This window comes from Emydura macquarii, unplaced genomic scaffold (genome assembly GCF_026122565.2).
Source record: "Emydura macquarii macquarii isolate MOO-44397 ecotype Brisbane River unplaced genomic scaffold, CSIRO-AGI_Emac_v2 contig_1254, whole genome shotgun sequence".
In the NCBI taxonomy this organism is placed as follows: domain Eukaryota; kingdom Metazoa; phylum Chordata; order Testudines; family Chelidae; genus Emydura; species Emydura macquarii.
In genome coordinates this window covers 9,502,476-9,519,118 of record NW_027131391.1, presented here as the reverse complement: position 1 = coordinate 9,519,118, position 16,643 = coordinate 9,502,476, and the positions used below count along the sequence as shown (strand labels likewise).

General features: G+C 47.0%; 1 protein-coding gene across 3 annotated transcripts in view; it reads right to left on the bottom strand.

The window, feature by feature from the left end:
• ASCC2 (activating signal cointegrator 1 complex subunit 2) overlaps positions 1-871 on the bottom strand; it is a 35,647-nt gene extending 34,776 nt beyond the window's left edge. For 2 of the 3 annotated variants that reach the window (XM_067550236.1, XM_067550240.1), the window contains exon 1: positions 836-871. The gene's annotated coding sequence lies outside the window, so the exon portion shown is untranslated. Of the gene's footprint in view, positions 1-500; positions 601-835 lie in introns of those variants that run through there. The other variant, XM_067550237.1, reaches the window with a different exon arrangement.
• Positions 872-16,643: the final 15,772 nt, after the last annotated feature.

The window sequence follows — 16,643 nt, the reverse complement described above, 5'->3', positions numbered from 1 at the left end:
TATCAAATCCATTTAAGAAGTATATGACACCATGCTAATCCCAGTATACAATCACTGTGCTACTTGGGAGGAAAAAGAATGATTTACAGGTTCTACACTCACATTTCTAAAACTGTTTTAAAAAATCTACAATACACATACCTTTAAAAAAAACCAGCAGCCTGATTATCAGAGGTACTGAGCACCAAGAACTCCAGCTAAAGGAACAGGAGTTATGGATGCTCAGCACCCATGGAAGGTTAGGCCACCAATCAATAGATTGTTCGGCAAAAAATGAAGAGCATGGGCCAAATAATCTTGAACTATGGAGCATCCATAAGGATCATGCAAGATCACTAACACAGGCATTTTCCTATGAGCTTTGGTCTAAGCCTCCAGGACACAGCTCCCTTTGTACAGCTGTGTGGTTACAGCAGCAGACGGGATTAGTGTAAAAGAGGAGCAACTCTGCCAAGAGGAGACTAGATTGCTCTGCAACGAGTATCTTATTCCTGTCACACCTGAAAAGATGTTTGCCACTTATCTCCTGCAGGATTCCAGGAGCCATATCCTCAGGAGCAGAGGACGGGAGACGCCAGGGGACAAGATGCCACGTTGGCCCTCACATGCTGCACCAAACAGCACAATAGCGCTGATGAAAAGGCGGGGCTCCAGGGACTTATGCCCAGCGAACATGACAGTGGCTGCAAACCTGCAGTGACACTACCTGGGTCACACTCAGTGCTACAGGAACACCCCCCCCCCGCCATCCCCACCTGCCCCACACTCAGGCATTGCCCCCAACCGCTTCAACGGCCCACAGCCATCCCCGCCCGCAGCTCCGCCCCCAACTCACCCCGCTGCCCCACCTGTCCCGCTACCCCCAGCCTCCCCACTGCCCCCAGTCCCCGCGGTGTCGTCACCAACCGACCAACCGGCCCCTCCGCCCCGTTACCGGCGAGCCCGGCTCTGACAGCTCAACCCCGCCTCCCCGGCGTGCCACTTCCGGGGTCAAAGAGCGCTTCCGCCACAGGCAGGAAGCAACGGCGGCGGGGCCGTTCTCGCTCGCGGGCCCCGCCCCTCGCCGGCCGCCCTTTGATCTCGCCGGCCGGGCCCCTCGCTCCTTCCCGCCCCCGCCCTGCTCCGCTGGGCCCGCGGCACCGGCACCGCAGGGGCTGGGCGGGCTCCCATGGCGGGCGGGGTTCACGCTGGGTCGGTGGATCCCAGCGCCCCGGGCCCTGCGGCGCACGGCCGGGCGGGAGAGCGGCCCCGGGCAGGGCGTTCCGCAGCGGGTGCCGGGGTCTCGCCCGCCGGCGGCACGGGGGCCCTGCCCGGGGTGCTGCAGACGGAGGCTCGCGGGGCCCCCAGCCAGCCGCTGGGGCGTGGCGCGGTTCGCGTCCCCACTCGCTCTTCGCCCGGCTCTGCCGCGCCGCAGCCTCCCCCCCCCCCCTCCCCGCTCCGCCATGGCAGCCGCAGCCTTCCCGCTCCGCGCAGATGGCAGCCGTGGCCGGGGTGAACGGCGGCCCCCTCTGCGCTGCTTCAGCGGGGCTGGGAAAGGGACATGACAGCGCCCGAAACACCAGACTCAGGAGCCTGCCAGCAAGGCCTTGGGCGGCACTTCGCCTGCACGCACCTCACCCCCAGTAGCAGCACCAGGGTGTGCTGGCGCTGGCAGCTGATGTGTCTCCAATGACATGGTTAGCTGGGCTTTCCATAGCCAGTACATCATGAAGGGGCTTGATTCGATGCCCGTGGAAGTCAATGGGAGTGTTGCGCTTTTTCTTTGTGCACCAGGGTGGGGGCACTTTCCCATAGCGGTACACCCCCCTGCATGGACTAAACGATCTCCAGGCTGGCTGCCTGAGCAACGCTACCGAACTTCAAATGCTCATGTGCTTCCCTGCTCCTGAGTATGCCTGGTAGGTGAGCAAATCCCACGGCAACAATTGTCCTAGAGTACTAAATGCTTCATGATGTTGTGTTGTGGTTTCAGTCCCATGTTAGGAGGACAGCAGAATGTTGTGGTAACAGGGATGCAGGAACAGAGCATCAGCTGCAAAATGGATATGGAGTTACATAATATAATAAAGATACTTACAAACAAGGATGGTGAGATATTTGTTTTCTGGGGAAGCCTGCAACTTATCCTTCTGAGTCTTTTCCAATTCACTGGCAATGGGTGGGCTCTGAGTATAGCATTAATTTGTACATGTATATTGCTTTCCACCCAAGGATCTCAAACTACTTTGCAAAATTGAACAAATTAAACTTCCCAGCCCACACAGGGGGGCCAAGTATCCCCAATTTGCAGAGGGAATAAATGAATCCCAGAAAATATGGGATTTGTCCAATTCACATGAAAGTCTATGCTAGAGGAGATAATACAGTTTAGAATTTCCACTTGCCCTCTGTGTCTAAGAGCTTATCTACATGAGAAAGTTATACCAGTATAGGGCAAGGTGTGAATTTAAACCAATGTAGTTAAACTGCTATAACCCCCTTGGGGATAATCTCAGAGGGCCTTCTTGGGTTTAGCTTTTGTTGCCTGGCAAGGATTTTAAACGAAACTAAAACAAGCCACTCTTATTTTGGAATAGGTGTGGGCATGTAGGAGTGCATAGTGGTATAACTATACTGGCTCAATTATGCCAGTATAAGTACACGGGTATAACTGGCCGTACTTTCCTGTATAGATACGCCCAAAGCCAGGGAGAAACAGTCAACATTAGTCAGCCTTTAGTTTCAACCATGTAGTTCTTTTGGGTGCAAAAACCAAAAGGACAATTTTGGATAGAGCAGAAATCTGTGAAGATTTGATCTCATGTCCAGTCTTAAGAAATCATTTTAAGGCTATAAACTCATTACACTGTGGCAGACAATTGGGATATGACTTTTTATCCAAAGCATTTATATCATGTGGATCAAAAGCCTGTGGCTGTGCTTAATACATAGAAGTTTTCATTTTCAAAGCACTTTTCCAAACAACTAATTAAACCTCACAACCCCTTGTGAGGGAGATATTAACCCCATTTTACAGATGAATAAACAAGGGCAGAGAGGTACATGTGGAAACCATGAAGGTTTTTAGGCATCACTGTGTTCCAGAAAACTCCCAGATGAGTGCTGTTTAATGCTGTAGGTGACTAAAGTCGCTCGGCACTGATGTTTTTGCAGTAAAAGTTCCCTAGGTGCCTATGTTTCTACCTCTGACCAAGCACACTTGCTGCCTCGTTCTACACACCTGGGTGCCTGGCTCCTTCCTAAGCCCCAGAGTGATCCATGCACCATGGAATGATAGGTGTTCGGCTGCCTAAATTGCATGCAGGGCTTGATCCAATAGGCACACCTGGAGGCCACCTAGCTCCACACAAATGAGCCAGGAGCAGGAAGTCATTCTAGCTCTCTCTGTCCCAATATTTAAAGTAGAACAGTTTCAATAGGAGATGGTGAGGGACACCCCTACCCACCTCAGCATCTTCCATGGGCTACTGGTGGTAGATCCCTGTTAAAATCTTTTCTCTGACTCTGGCAGAGGAGGGACTTGAACTTGGGTCTTTTATAGCCTGAGTGAGTATCCTAACTACTGGGCTAAAGGTTATAAGGGAGGGCTAGCTCTTCTCCTGCCTCCCACCTGCCTGTTTTGTGGGGAGTTAAGCAGCCTCTGATTGGAACCCACATGCAGCGTGGGTGGCAGACTGCTTATCTTCATGGTGAATCACAAGCAGAGCAAGGTGCCTCTCTGAAACTTGGACTTAGGTGCCAAACTCAGAGAGGGGTGGGGCTTAGCACACACCCTCTTGTCTGCATCCCCTATTGCAGGGCGCAGCAACCCTAACAAAGGGCCGTGCCCAATCTTCCTCCCAGTGCCAGCGGCAGTGTCTGCAGCGGGGGCGGTCTGGAATCCTATTCCAGCGTCAGCGGCAAGCAGGGAACAGCACGGCTCCAGCCAGGGCACCGTGTGCCGCTCAAAGTCAGCGCACATGCCAACCCCTGCCCTATTGGCTAGTTTAGGTGGTTCCTGGCCTAGTGTGCTGGCTTTGTGGATCACATACTTAGGTGCCTGCCTCGCCCAGTTCATTGTATGGGAGTCAAGGCACCTGACTCATGCTTGGTGGATTGCCATGCTGTTCCTGTAAAAGGAGGCATTGGGACACCCAGTACTGCAGTGCCAAAGTCCCCTTGTGGGTCTTGGCTAAGGTTCAGATTTGGTCATGGTTATTTTTAGTAAAAGCCACAGACAAGTCACGGGCAATAACTACAAATTCTGTGACTTCACTTAAAATAACCAGGGGTCAGGACGGGTGGGGGCGGGGCGGACAGCATAAGCCCCACCACCATGGGGGAGGGGGACACAGTCCTAGCTCCAGTCCAGGACACGGGGGGAGGGTTCACACGGTGGCTGCAGCTGTGCGGCAGGAGAACACAGTCCTGGCCCTGGCGGCAGATGGGGGGGGGGTGCACAGCCCTGGATCCAGGCCAAACCACTGGGCAGGGCCGCACAAGTCCAGCTGCAGCCCTGGTTGAAGTCACATAGCCCCAGCTCCAGCCCCAGCCGTGAAGCAGAGGCACACTGTCCTGGCTGCAGCCACAGGGTGTAGGGGACTGGGGAGTGCACTGCCCTGGCTACAGCAACCCGAGCATACAGCCCTGGCTGAAGCTGCATAGTCCTGTCCACAGCCACTGGAGGAGGAGCACAGTCCTGGCTCCAGCTCCAGCCCCAGCTGCGGAGCAGGAGTGCATGGCCCTGGCCAAAGCGATGGGGGGGGGAGGTTTGCACAGACCTGGCGGCAGCTGCGGGGCAAGAGCACACAGCCCCAGCTGCAGCCACAGCCGAAGCCATGGGGCGCACAGTCCTGGCTCCGGCCCCAGCAGCAGCCACTGACAGCTGAAGCCAAAGAAGTCATGGAGGTCCAGTGAAGTCACGGAATCTGTGACCACTGTGACTAAATCGTATCCTTAATCCAGGCCGAAGTGACTTGCCTTAGACCACAGCGGGAATTCGTGTCCAAGCCAGAACTAATCCTGGTTGCCAGGCCTGGGCTCAGGACCACCAGGCCACATTTTCCTAACATCATTTTTCACAACAACACTGTAAAGGGGTGTCACCAGTGTTCACATGGAATAAAAACACAGCTGGTGTATGACACGGAAATAAATGTCTCATATTCTGTTACTGGAAGAGACACAGTGGTCTGGTTCCCAAAATGACAACCAGAGCCTGTCTTAATCAGAAATCTGCACTTAAACCTTCCACCCACAGATTTCTTAGGCTTTGTTTTTCCTCTGGCATTTGCGGAGATCACTATCCAATACCATTGCAGGACAAGTGCCGTTCTTGTCCATTAACACAAGCTCAACTGAAGTTAAAGGAAGGGTTAGGCTTATAAACACACACTAAACCCAGAGGAATCAACCATTCCATAACTTAGCTTAACATTGAGGAACCTGTTACAAGTAGCCTTCTGGAGGGCAAAATATTTCCAGCTCTGAAAGCTGGATTGTTGGCAATTCCAATACACCTTTTTAACAGGACATGAGTCTACTGTATTTGTGGAATTTCAACAAGTACTATCACACCTGGGGTGTGAGGAGGAGAAAGAAGAGGAGATGTTGGATGTTGATAACGGGACGCTGACGAATGCAGCAAATAAAAATGCAGAGTTGCTGCTGACCTTCACAGAGCATCTCCTTGGGAAATGGCGCTTCTGGGGCTGAGGCTAGCGCACTGACTGCTGAGAAGGCATTGCACGGCAGGCTTGGGACAATGAGCAATGGCTGCAGAACTTGGGGATGCACAAGGCCATATTCCTGGATCTGTGTGCTGAGCTTGCCCCAGCACATAAACGCCAAAAGAGAGCTGCATTGACAGCGGAGAAGTAAGTGGCGATTACGCTCCAGAAGCTTGCAATTCCAGATTGCTCAAAGTCAGTGATCAGCCAGTTCGGAGTTGGAAAATCCACAGTGGGGGCCCTTGCCATCCAAGGGTGCAGTGCCACTAAGCATCTCCTACTGCACAGGATCGTGATTTTCGGCACTGTGCAGGGAACAGCAGATGGATTCAAAGCAGTAAGGTTCCTGAGCTGCAGTGGGGCGATAGATGGCACGCATCTCCCTATTCTGGCATCACCCCACCTTGCCAGTGAACACATAAACAGAAAGGGTTTCCATGGTTATGCAAACACTGGAGGATCACCAGGGACCCTTTACTGCCATCAGTGTGGGTGGGCGAGGGAAGGTGCATGACACTCACATCTTTAAAAACAAAAACAGAAGCTGCAAGCAGTGACATTCTTCCCTGATATTGTAATGCCAGTAGTGGTTCTGGGGGACCCTTGCTCCCCTGGCTCATGAAGCTGTACAATGGCCACCTCAACAGCACCAAGGAAAGTTTCAATTACCTGTTGAGCAGCTGTGGAATGTGCCTTTGGTAGATTGGAAGGTTGCTGATGATGACTAGACAGGATCTCAGCAAGGCAAATATTCCCATCATTAGAGCTGTAAGTTTTGTACTGAATAATATCTGTGTAGCAAAGGGAGAAAGGCTATCAGTAGTGTGGAGAGGCGAGATGGACCGACAGTCTGCTGAATTTGAACAGCTAGACATAACAGCTGTCAGAAGAGCCAACCATGGAGCTGTACAGCTGAGGAAGACCTTAAAATAGCACTTTTAAGTCAGCCATAGTAGTGTCCTGTGATACTTTTATAAAATAATGAGCCTTGGTGTGTACGGATCTTAAACAAGGGCAGGTCATTGACTCCGTCATGAACTTTGTAATGTGTCAGTAATGCTTGGTATAAACTAATAAATATCCTCCGAGTTTCCAAAAATATAACTTTATTGTGTGCAAAGAAACAGGAAACCAAGTTAAAGTGCAAATAGACAAGTTAAAAACAGTTTAGCAGCACTGTAAGAGTATGAGCCATACTTACAAAAACCATAAATATGTCAACATCAAGGTCCCTCACCAAAGGCTCTTAAGCACAGTAAGCGGCCATGGGATAAGAAGGACGCTCTTCTCCTGGATCAGTAACTGGTTAAAAGACAGGAAACAAAGAGTAGAAATAAATGGTCAGTTTTCAGAATGGGCTAGATAGACAATTGATCTGACCCAGTATGGCCATTCTTATGTTCTTAACTATAAACACACAGGATTGCATATTAAATACATATTACAGTATTTCATACATGTTACAAAATGTAGCACACAGTGCTCGGTGGCTGATGCCGTGGCTATCCCAGGTTGCTATAGTGATGGTTCTCTTTGTTTTCCCTTTGCATGGAGGAGCACGGGTAAAAATTCATGCCATGCTGCCACATTGACCATGGAGTTTTCCAGGGATTAGAAAGGCTAGTGTGTCCAAGGTCTTTGGGCATGTTGCTCAGTAATGTCCCTGATCTGATCCAGATTGAACTTTGGGGTGGTAAACAAGGTCATTCCAGCAGATCTTATGTGCCTTATTAAGTGACATGAGGCAAAAGACAGACACAGAGAAGTTAAGTGACATGCCCAAAGTCACTCAGCTAATAAGTGGCAGGGTTGAGACTAGAACTGAAAGGTTCTGGCTCCTGGTCCCTAACTCCAAACCACTAGACAGTATTACCCATGAGAGTTGAGAAATACGCTGTCTGCTTTCTACCCCTAAGCAAATTAAGAACCTGAGGTTTCTTGAGTACTGATAGGAAATTTGTTTTCCTTGGTGTATACTTCTGTGCCCACCATTGTATAGGCATACGACGGAGAGGATAGTATAGGAATTAAATATCTGCATTATTTGTGTCAGGACATTATTCTCATTTGTAATGCTTCCATATTCAATATTTAATTATTAATATGCCAACATTTTCTCCCTGGAAAGAGAGCAGTGTGGATAGAGTAAACTCTTGAAAGATTCTCTTGACTTCCCCTTCAAAGAATGTGATAGGTTGTTTGGAAAGCTGCAATCTTAACAGCCTTTTGTCGTGTCTGTTAAATTATTGCTTTTTTAAAAATGAACGATTAACATTTAATTTTATCTGGCAAACACCATGAACACAAGCATAAAATAGGTTTGAGCCATCTTAGGCTGGGCTTCCATGCCACCAGGGCTCCTGAGGGTCTAGAGATCTAGTGAATCATGCAGGAATCCAAATGTGGTTAGGATGGTGAAGATTAAGCTAATATTTGGCAGCTGCAACATGATTCTTTGCAGCAACTTCTGTTTCTCTGTCAAAGCCTGATCCAGATCCCACTGAAGTCAATGGAATGTCTGTTGTTAACTCAGTGGATTTCAAATGAGGCCCAGAGGCATGTCTACACTGCAATTAAACAGCTCCTTAGCCCCAGCCCCTTAGCCCAAGTCAGCTGGCACGGGCCAGCTGCAGGTGTCCAGTTGCAATGTAGACATATTCTTAGTGTCCATTTTGATTCAATATGCTTCTTTTTCTTATCTGTGTTCTGTGTTTGTCTTTCGATGGTGTTATGAAGCTTCCTTCAAACGAGTATGAATATTCCATGTAAATATGTAATTGTATGAATTCTGCTAATGGAATTTAATTTTACAAATGAATAGAATAGAATTCAAGCAATTCTACAAACAAAAAAATACATTTGGTTACTTTGGTCTTTAATGCCTCACCTGACGTTGAAGCCATAGATCAAATCTAGGACATTATTGCAAATGGAGGGAAAATCACCTTTCCAAAGATATATGACAACCTTCAAATCCTGATAGTCCAGCGTGAGTCTATATGCAGCCACTGGTCCCAGTTTGTTTATATCTATGATCAAACATTAAAAAACAGCTCACAGACTGCTGAGGTCTACTGAAAAATTCCTTTTTAAGGGACTGATCCAAAGCCTATTGAAGTCATTGAGATCAGTGAAATATGGCTCAGGCCCTAAGTGGAGAACTTCTCCAAACTATTGAACTTTGGGGAACAAAGCTTTTATAACAAGGGATCTTTCTTCTGAGATGATTCATAGTGGGATGGAAATTATTCAGGATTGAATGTAACCATTGAGATGATCAAGATGTCACAAGTCAAAGCTTGGGAAGAGTGCCCTGGTTTCAGTAACACTGTCAGGGTTTTGACAGATATATACCCCTAATCTCCTAGACTCCAACTGAGCATTAAAAACAATCCTGGCTTGGCTGGCGATAAAGCTCTAAAGCAGCATTTGCATTTCAAGAAATGTGAAAAGCTCCAAGAGGAGGCTTGAAACCTTCCCCAGGAATGCAACTATTTGAGATCAGTCTCGTTCTGTCTCTGTGGCTATGTCTACACTACAGCCTATGTCAGCATAATTTATGTCACTCAGGGATGTGAATAAACCACCAAGGTTCTCCCGCTGACATAGCTTATGCCATTCACGGAGGAGGTTTTATTATACTGGTGGGAGAGCTCTCTTCTGTTGGCATCAAGCATCTTCACCAGATGCGCTTCAGCGGTGCAGCTGCAGTTCTGTACATGTAGACATGTGAGTTATAGTATGATGTTCTCTCATGTGAGTTATAGTCTGATGTTCCGTTTCTTGAAAAGAATGATGTTTTCAAAGTTTCTGGGCTGTCTCCAAGTCAGTTTGAAACTCCCAAATGACAGCCCTGATGCTGTTGAAAATACAAGTCTCACTGTACATTCACTGAAGAGATCCTTAACTCACACAGTAACCTTAATTGTGGGCCATGTGACCTTCCTTTTTGCATGCAAACAAGGCAACCCTGTATTTGTCATTCCCTCTTTTTCAAAGGAAAACAGCGGAGTGTTTGCAGAATGCAGTTCGACTTGCGCTGGTTATGGTTAGGTCAGAGAACCTGGGAACAGAATGCAGTGATGCCACCTCTCATGATAATTATTGTTTTCCTTCAAGCCCCAGCTCCCGGAGTCAAGTGGCTATGTGATGATTTCAGCCTTCATTCTTAAAGAAAAAGTAAGTTTCTAGGCCTTGTGGTGGTGGAGACAGCTTCAAAATGCAACCCCAGTGCACCTTAAAGGCTCAAAAGGCAGAAGGCAAATAAAAAGAACACCAAAGCTATTATTTTTACATAATCTCGTGATTTTAAAGCTAATCTCGTGATTTTTGGTGAGTCTGACTCATGATTTTTTAACATTTGGGGTTGGCAGTATTGTTATCCCAAGAGGTCCGTGTGGCTGCAGTTCTTCCCTTCAGGAGCCTGTGACTAAATAGCATTGCAAATTAAGTTTTGCAGAAAATGCCAACGTGCTGAAGCAAAATGTTTCGCTAAATTTGTTACAGATTTGACAAAACTTGCGTGGAAACACAGGCAGGTTTTACTTGGAATCTATTGGTGCTGCAGATCTACATCGCTGCAGAAGAGTTCCTGTCAGGTCCAGGAGTCCAAGCTGGAGTCAGGTCTCTGTAGACTGTTAGGTTCCCTGATCCAGAGCAGGCAGCTTGCCAGACCCCAGAGCCATGGCTAGAGCTGGGCTTCTCCAGGCTGTTAGGCTCCACATTCAAGCCAGAGCTCTCAAGACTTCCAGGGTCTCTGCCATGAAGTTCGGCGCGTGGGAGTCCCAGGACTGGCACCCAGTGTCTGCAGCTCTTCCACGTGGACTGCCTCTGGCTGCTAGACTCCTGGACCAGCTGACCATTTGATAAATGCATCTAATAATAATAAGAAAACTAGACCAACTTCTTTGCTTTAATAACACATTTTATGAACCTATGGAGGAGTTCATAAAAATGGAAAAGTTCGTAAAATTTAACATCTCAAAATTACAGTTGGCATGGTGCATAAATTGCAGTCAGGTGCACTTTATATCGTTTTCCACTTGTCTTTCAAATCCAATGCCCTGATTTCCAATGCCCTCAAGGCATCGGAATGTGAAGGGATGTTGATTTGTTCTTCATCGACATCACTTTTGTTATGTGATGTATTTTTCCCATTGGTTCATATAACGTTTCAGTCATAAAATTGGTGCTAGTAAAATTTAAGTTCAATTATATTTCTTTGGACCTTCTATAGAACCTTCCATCTGAGAATCCCAAAGGGCTGTATATATATGTGCACCCCCAACCCCATAACAAAACGATGAAAATGTTATCATCTATGACACCTTCTACCAATGTGCTGTAACAATCAGCAACATACTACTAAAGATTTTAACATCTTGTAACATCTATTAACCCTTTATTAACTATTTTGAAATGTACCAGTAATATAAAGTGTGAACAAAAAGGAAAAAGTATGGTGGAGGTTAAAAACTCTGAAGCCTTGGGATGCAATGATTTGTTATAATTATTATAATTAAATTTCAGCTGCTTCAGAAATGTGATGACCAATTCCAACTACTTTGTGATTTAATGCCGGGGTTAGAATCTTTTTGAGAATATACTTCAATTTTCTTTTATACATTTTATAACTCTTGAGTTTTACTCATTTATATGCTACATTTTCAATTTGTTTATACCTAACATCTGGTTCCTATGCCCCAGGTAAAGCCCTGCAAATCTGCAGATATCCGCTTTATATCTGTGGATGCAGATATCTGCGGAGCATGTTTGCGGATCGGATGCAGATACAAATTCTGTATCCTCACAGGCTGCATAGGATATTGTAGTTCAGGTCCCTCTCTAAGAGTGGGAGAAGCAGGAGTTCAACCCCAGAGAGGGAAGAGAAAGGCCCAGCGCTTGTGAGGGCACACTTGGAGAGACCAGGTAAGGTGCCAGATACGCTGCTAGGCCTTTAATCATGCCTTTATTGACCACAGCCAATATCCGGGTGGCATTTCTTAGGTCACAGCTTCAACCAAGTCTTCCAGAAGAGGTATCCCATTCGGCGACAAACTCAGTGATTTTACCTCAGAACAATCTAGACTCATATGGTCTAGTTAAAACCAAGATGAGAAAGTGAAAGTCACACTTACTCCTTCTCTTGTGTTTCACTCTAATGCATTGAATCTTCTATTGTCAACAATTAAGCTAGGTCGGGACAATCTGTGACACAACAAAAGAAACTGCTGAGGGATCACCTCTCTGTCAGTGCCACACTGCCACCGTTGCAGCCAGCAGCGATGCCTCGTTCCCCTTCGATATAGAAGAGAGAGGGGCGGCAGGCAGGGTGTTCTCTGCAAAGGCTCTGCGGCTTGCTCCTCTCCTCGGTCTGACATAGCTCCAGTTTGGTGACCTTCTCAGGCACGCTTCAGAAGCACCTGTGAGACAGGGCTTTTGGAGAGAGCTTAGGGTGGGTATGCCTCCCAAAACGGTGAAATGGGGGAAGGAGCTTTTTTAGTAGGTGGCAAACTAGCTGAATTCTTGTTTGAGCAATTGTTTTAATGCTGCTGGGTTTTGTATCATTACTAATTATGCGCTACAGTGTCTAACACCTTGTACAGGCATCCTCTTTACTATTTAACTTTAAATACATATTGTATTCCTTCCTGGGTAGGCTATCAATGAGACAGCCTCTCCCTCCACTGCTATCTGTCATCTTTCTTCTTCTCTCATCCTCCCTCCCAGCCCTGTTTTCATTGTCAGGTTTCTTTGATGTAGCTGACCTATTATCATACCAAACACCTTCCCCACTCCCACACACAGTGATGCATGCAGGTATCTCTGCAGCAGAGGATATAATCTTTCTGTTCATGCCCTATCCATTGTATATTTTTTAAAGTCATTCCCTATTATAATCATTGCATTTGGGTAGAAACAGGTTTAAGGGGCTGGTTTTTCCTCCTGTTACCTGTGTTCCTTTGAAAGTATGTGGCTGATTTACAGATAACATTTGCATTTCTCACCCTTTAGACAATGGTTCGTTGTTGGAAGAATCCCTTTAAAGATGCTAATTAACCTCCTTTCAGATGTTTACTATCCCTGACCAAAGGTGCTAACCTAGAAAACTACTCACTGCATGTGACACAGAAGCACTTCGGGCAAAGGGTCTCCTATCCTTTGCAAACAACTCTCACCTCAGACCTGACAAACTCATTACACCAAACACATGTCTTACAGGACATTTATCTGTAAAGAGTAACATGTAAGGTTTCTACAGAAAGTTCATAATTTGTCAAGATTCATAATCATTGTGAGATGTATGTATGGGTAATATTTAAGGAACAATGTATTTATATCCAAAGTAGGCCTTAGGGACTGGGAGTCAAACTTAGTGACTAGGAGATAATGTGTCTCAGTGATGGCCCATTCCAGCAGGAGGGAGTTGTCACCCCGCCCTGTTTACCCAGTAATGCAATGCAAGACTCAGCTGTTTAGCTTTGCTCAATCCCAAGACTTTCAATGGAAAACAATCAGAGACAGCCTTCTTTCTTGAAGGTGAACAAGAATCTTTACAACAAGATACGGGTTCACTCTGTCTACAAAGAGAAAGAAAAGTCTGTTTCAATGCGAGGCCTGGTCTACACTACCAACTTTTGTCAACCAAAATCAGCTTTTTTGCGCCAAAACAGTGGTGGCGAATACACTGCAACCCCCCCTCTCCCCCCCCCCCCACACTCCCCTGATTTTGCGACAAAATAAAACCACCTCGACGAGAGGCGTAGAACTTTTGCATCTAACTTTTAGTGATAAAGCATCAGTGTAAACACCACGCTTGGTGTTTGGCCTCCAGGAAGTGTCCCACAATGCCCATCCTGACCGCTCTGGCCATCAGTTTGAACTCCGCTACCCTACAGCTATCCGCCCCTCCCCCTTTAAAATCCCAGGAATTTTTGAAATTCCACTTCCTGCTTGGTCAGCCTGGAGAGCTTACATCTCATCTTCCCAGCTGACCATGGCAGTTCCATGTGCCAAACATTCTCCTGGCTGGAGCACATCAGAGCTTCTGGATCTGATCAGCATTTGGGGACAGGAGACTGTGCAAGTCCCAGCTCCACTCCAGCCAAAGGAACTTTGATATGGACGGTATTTCTCATTTAATGGTGGAAAAGGCTATGAATGGGACACGCTGCAGTGCCGTGTGAAAATCAAGAAGCTGCGGCAGGGTTACCAAAAGGCTAGGGAGTCAAACTGTCGCTCTGGTGCAGAGCCAAATACCTGCTGCTTCTATAAGGAGCTGGAAGCCATTCTCAGCGGGGACCCCCCCTCCACTGCCAAGAGACCTGTACATACCTCCAAGGGCCTGGAGGCAGTGGACACCAGACTCAACCCCGACAAAGAAATCGTGGAAGAGGAGGTTGAGTTGGAGGATGGTGCAGAGCAGGGGACATGGTCATTTGGCGACGTGGGGAGCCAGGCGGACCTCTTCTCGACCCCAGAGGGTTCAAGCCAGTTCCAGCCCTACAGCTCTGGTGTGCAGGATGCAGGAGAAAGGAACTCAGGTAAGTTGTTTTTTTCAGCTGATGCTGCTCAGTTATATGAGGTACAGCTGCCCTTTGCTTTGTTGCATTATATAGTTGGCTGAAGGGCACAAGACTAGCTGCGTTGCATGTGCTTCCCATTCCCCTGTTCAGCGAGGTAGTGCGGTGGAAAAATGTGTTAATGCACACCGAGATTTCATAGGAATCCTCCAGAGAGATCTCTAGGAAACTTTCCTGGAGGTACTCACCAACCCTCTGTTGGAGATTCCTCGGCAAAGCTGCTTTGTTCCTTCCCGTTGTAGGAACTTTCCTACAACAATCAGCAATCACTTGTGCAGGGACCAAAGCAGCACACAGACAAGCAGCATAGGGACCTGGTTTGAAGCTGCTCACATGGAGGAAATGCACCCTAGCATCCCTGCTTACTCCAAGAAGTGACATATCAGCTTCTATGGCCCTATAGAAAATGGTGGCACAATTTGAAATTCTGTCCCTATCTACCCGAATCAATACACCAAATAACCACCCAGAACCTTTTTCCCAGCTTGAGGGTCCCCTCCCCTCAGGTACAACTCACCATGCCCTGGTTGATTGTCAAGCTCTGCGCTAGTCAGGGGACAGTGAAAAAGAGATGTATTTTACAGTAATGAATCAATTAATCAATTTTATAGCAATGAATGAATTGCACTCACAGTAACACTTCTGTTCATTGTTTATTGTGCTTTTACAGATGTGCCCTTGAGGGGAAACTCCTCCACACCTGCCGAGCACCTGTGGCTGATAAGAAAATGACCATGGAGAAGCAAAGAGATGTTCCAAGAACATTTCTAGCCCTTGGAGGTGGAAAAAAAAGAAAAAAGGGCATGGAGACACTCTGTGTCCGAAAATCATAAAATTGATAGGCAGGAGAGGAGGGGAAACCAGGAGCGAGTGATAGCAAGCACATGATAAAAGCCATGGAGGAGCAAACGGAGCTGCTAAAGTCACTCATAACATTGCAGACTGAATTCATGCGTGGTCGCCCCCCCTTTGCGGCCAATTCAGAACTGCTTTCCATGCCTACCCCAAAATCCACCCTCACATTCCTACCAAATACCTGTCCCATCTCAGTACCTCATTCACTCTATCCCTTCAGACAGCTTTCAGAACAATAGCTGGACTTATACCAGCTGTCATAGCTCACACTGCCCCTCACTGCTTTCTCCCCTCCAGCCCAGCTTTTCATGTGTGTTGTGAATAATTGTTATTTAATAAAGACATACTCTGTGAAGCATAAGCAATCTTTATTTGTCTCTTGCACACGGTGGCTGCCCCCTGTCGGTCCGGGAGATAGAGGCACTAACAACAGAAGGCCATGTACTCTACTATGGTGGAGAAGACAAACATGTCAATGGCGTAGGATTTCTTGTACATAAAGGTATCAAGAATTCAATACTAGGGTGCCACCCAATATCCAGCAAGCTTATCTCCATCCGCCTAAGGGCAGCACCATTCAACATCACAATGGTATAAGCCTATGCCCCTACAACAGACTATAACGATGAGCAAATGGAAGGTTTTTATAATCAGCTCCAAGACATCATTGATAAGGCACACAAGAAAGATATCCTGATTGTACAAGGAGATTGGAATGCTAAAGTGGGTATTGACACACAGGCAGATTGGTGAGATTATTGTGGCCCTTCCTGTAATGCGGTAACCAATGAGAGAGGACTGAGACTTTTGGATTTTGCCAGTTACAACAATCTGACTCTTGCAAACACACTAGGAGCACATAAATCATCCAGACGATCAACATGGCATACACCTGATGCTCTACACCACAGCCAGATTGACTACATCGTGGTGCAAAACCAATTTCGTTCCGAGATCAACAGAGCTAAAATAAGGAGCTTCCCCACTGCTGGTATTAGAAGTGATCACAACCTGTGATGCTAAACTTTCAGCTGCGGTTAAGGAAGACCATCAGGCCAAATATAGACTCATAGACTGAGGTCAGAAGGGACCAATATGATGATCCAGTCTGACCTCCTGCACATCGCAGGCCACAGAACCTCACCCACCCACTCCTGTAATAAATTTCTAACCTATGACTGAGTTATTAAAGTCCTCAAATCACAGTTTAAAGAGTTTAAGGTACAGAGAATCCACCAGCAAGTGAGCTGTGCCCCAAGCTACAGAGGAAGGCGAAAAATCCCCAGAACCCTTGCCAATCTGCCCTGGGAGAAAATTCCTTCCCGACCCCAAATATGGCGATCAATTAAACCCTGAGCATGTGGGCAAGACTCACCAGTCAGACACCCATGAAAGAATTATCTGTAATAAATCAGAACCCACCCCATCTAACATCCCTTCACAGGCCATTGGCATACCTACCACCAATAGTCAAAGATCAATCAATTGCCAAACTAGG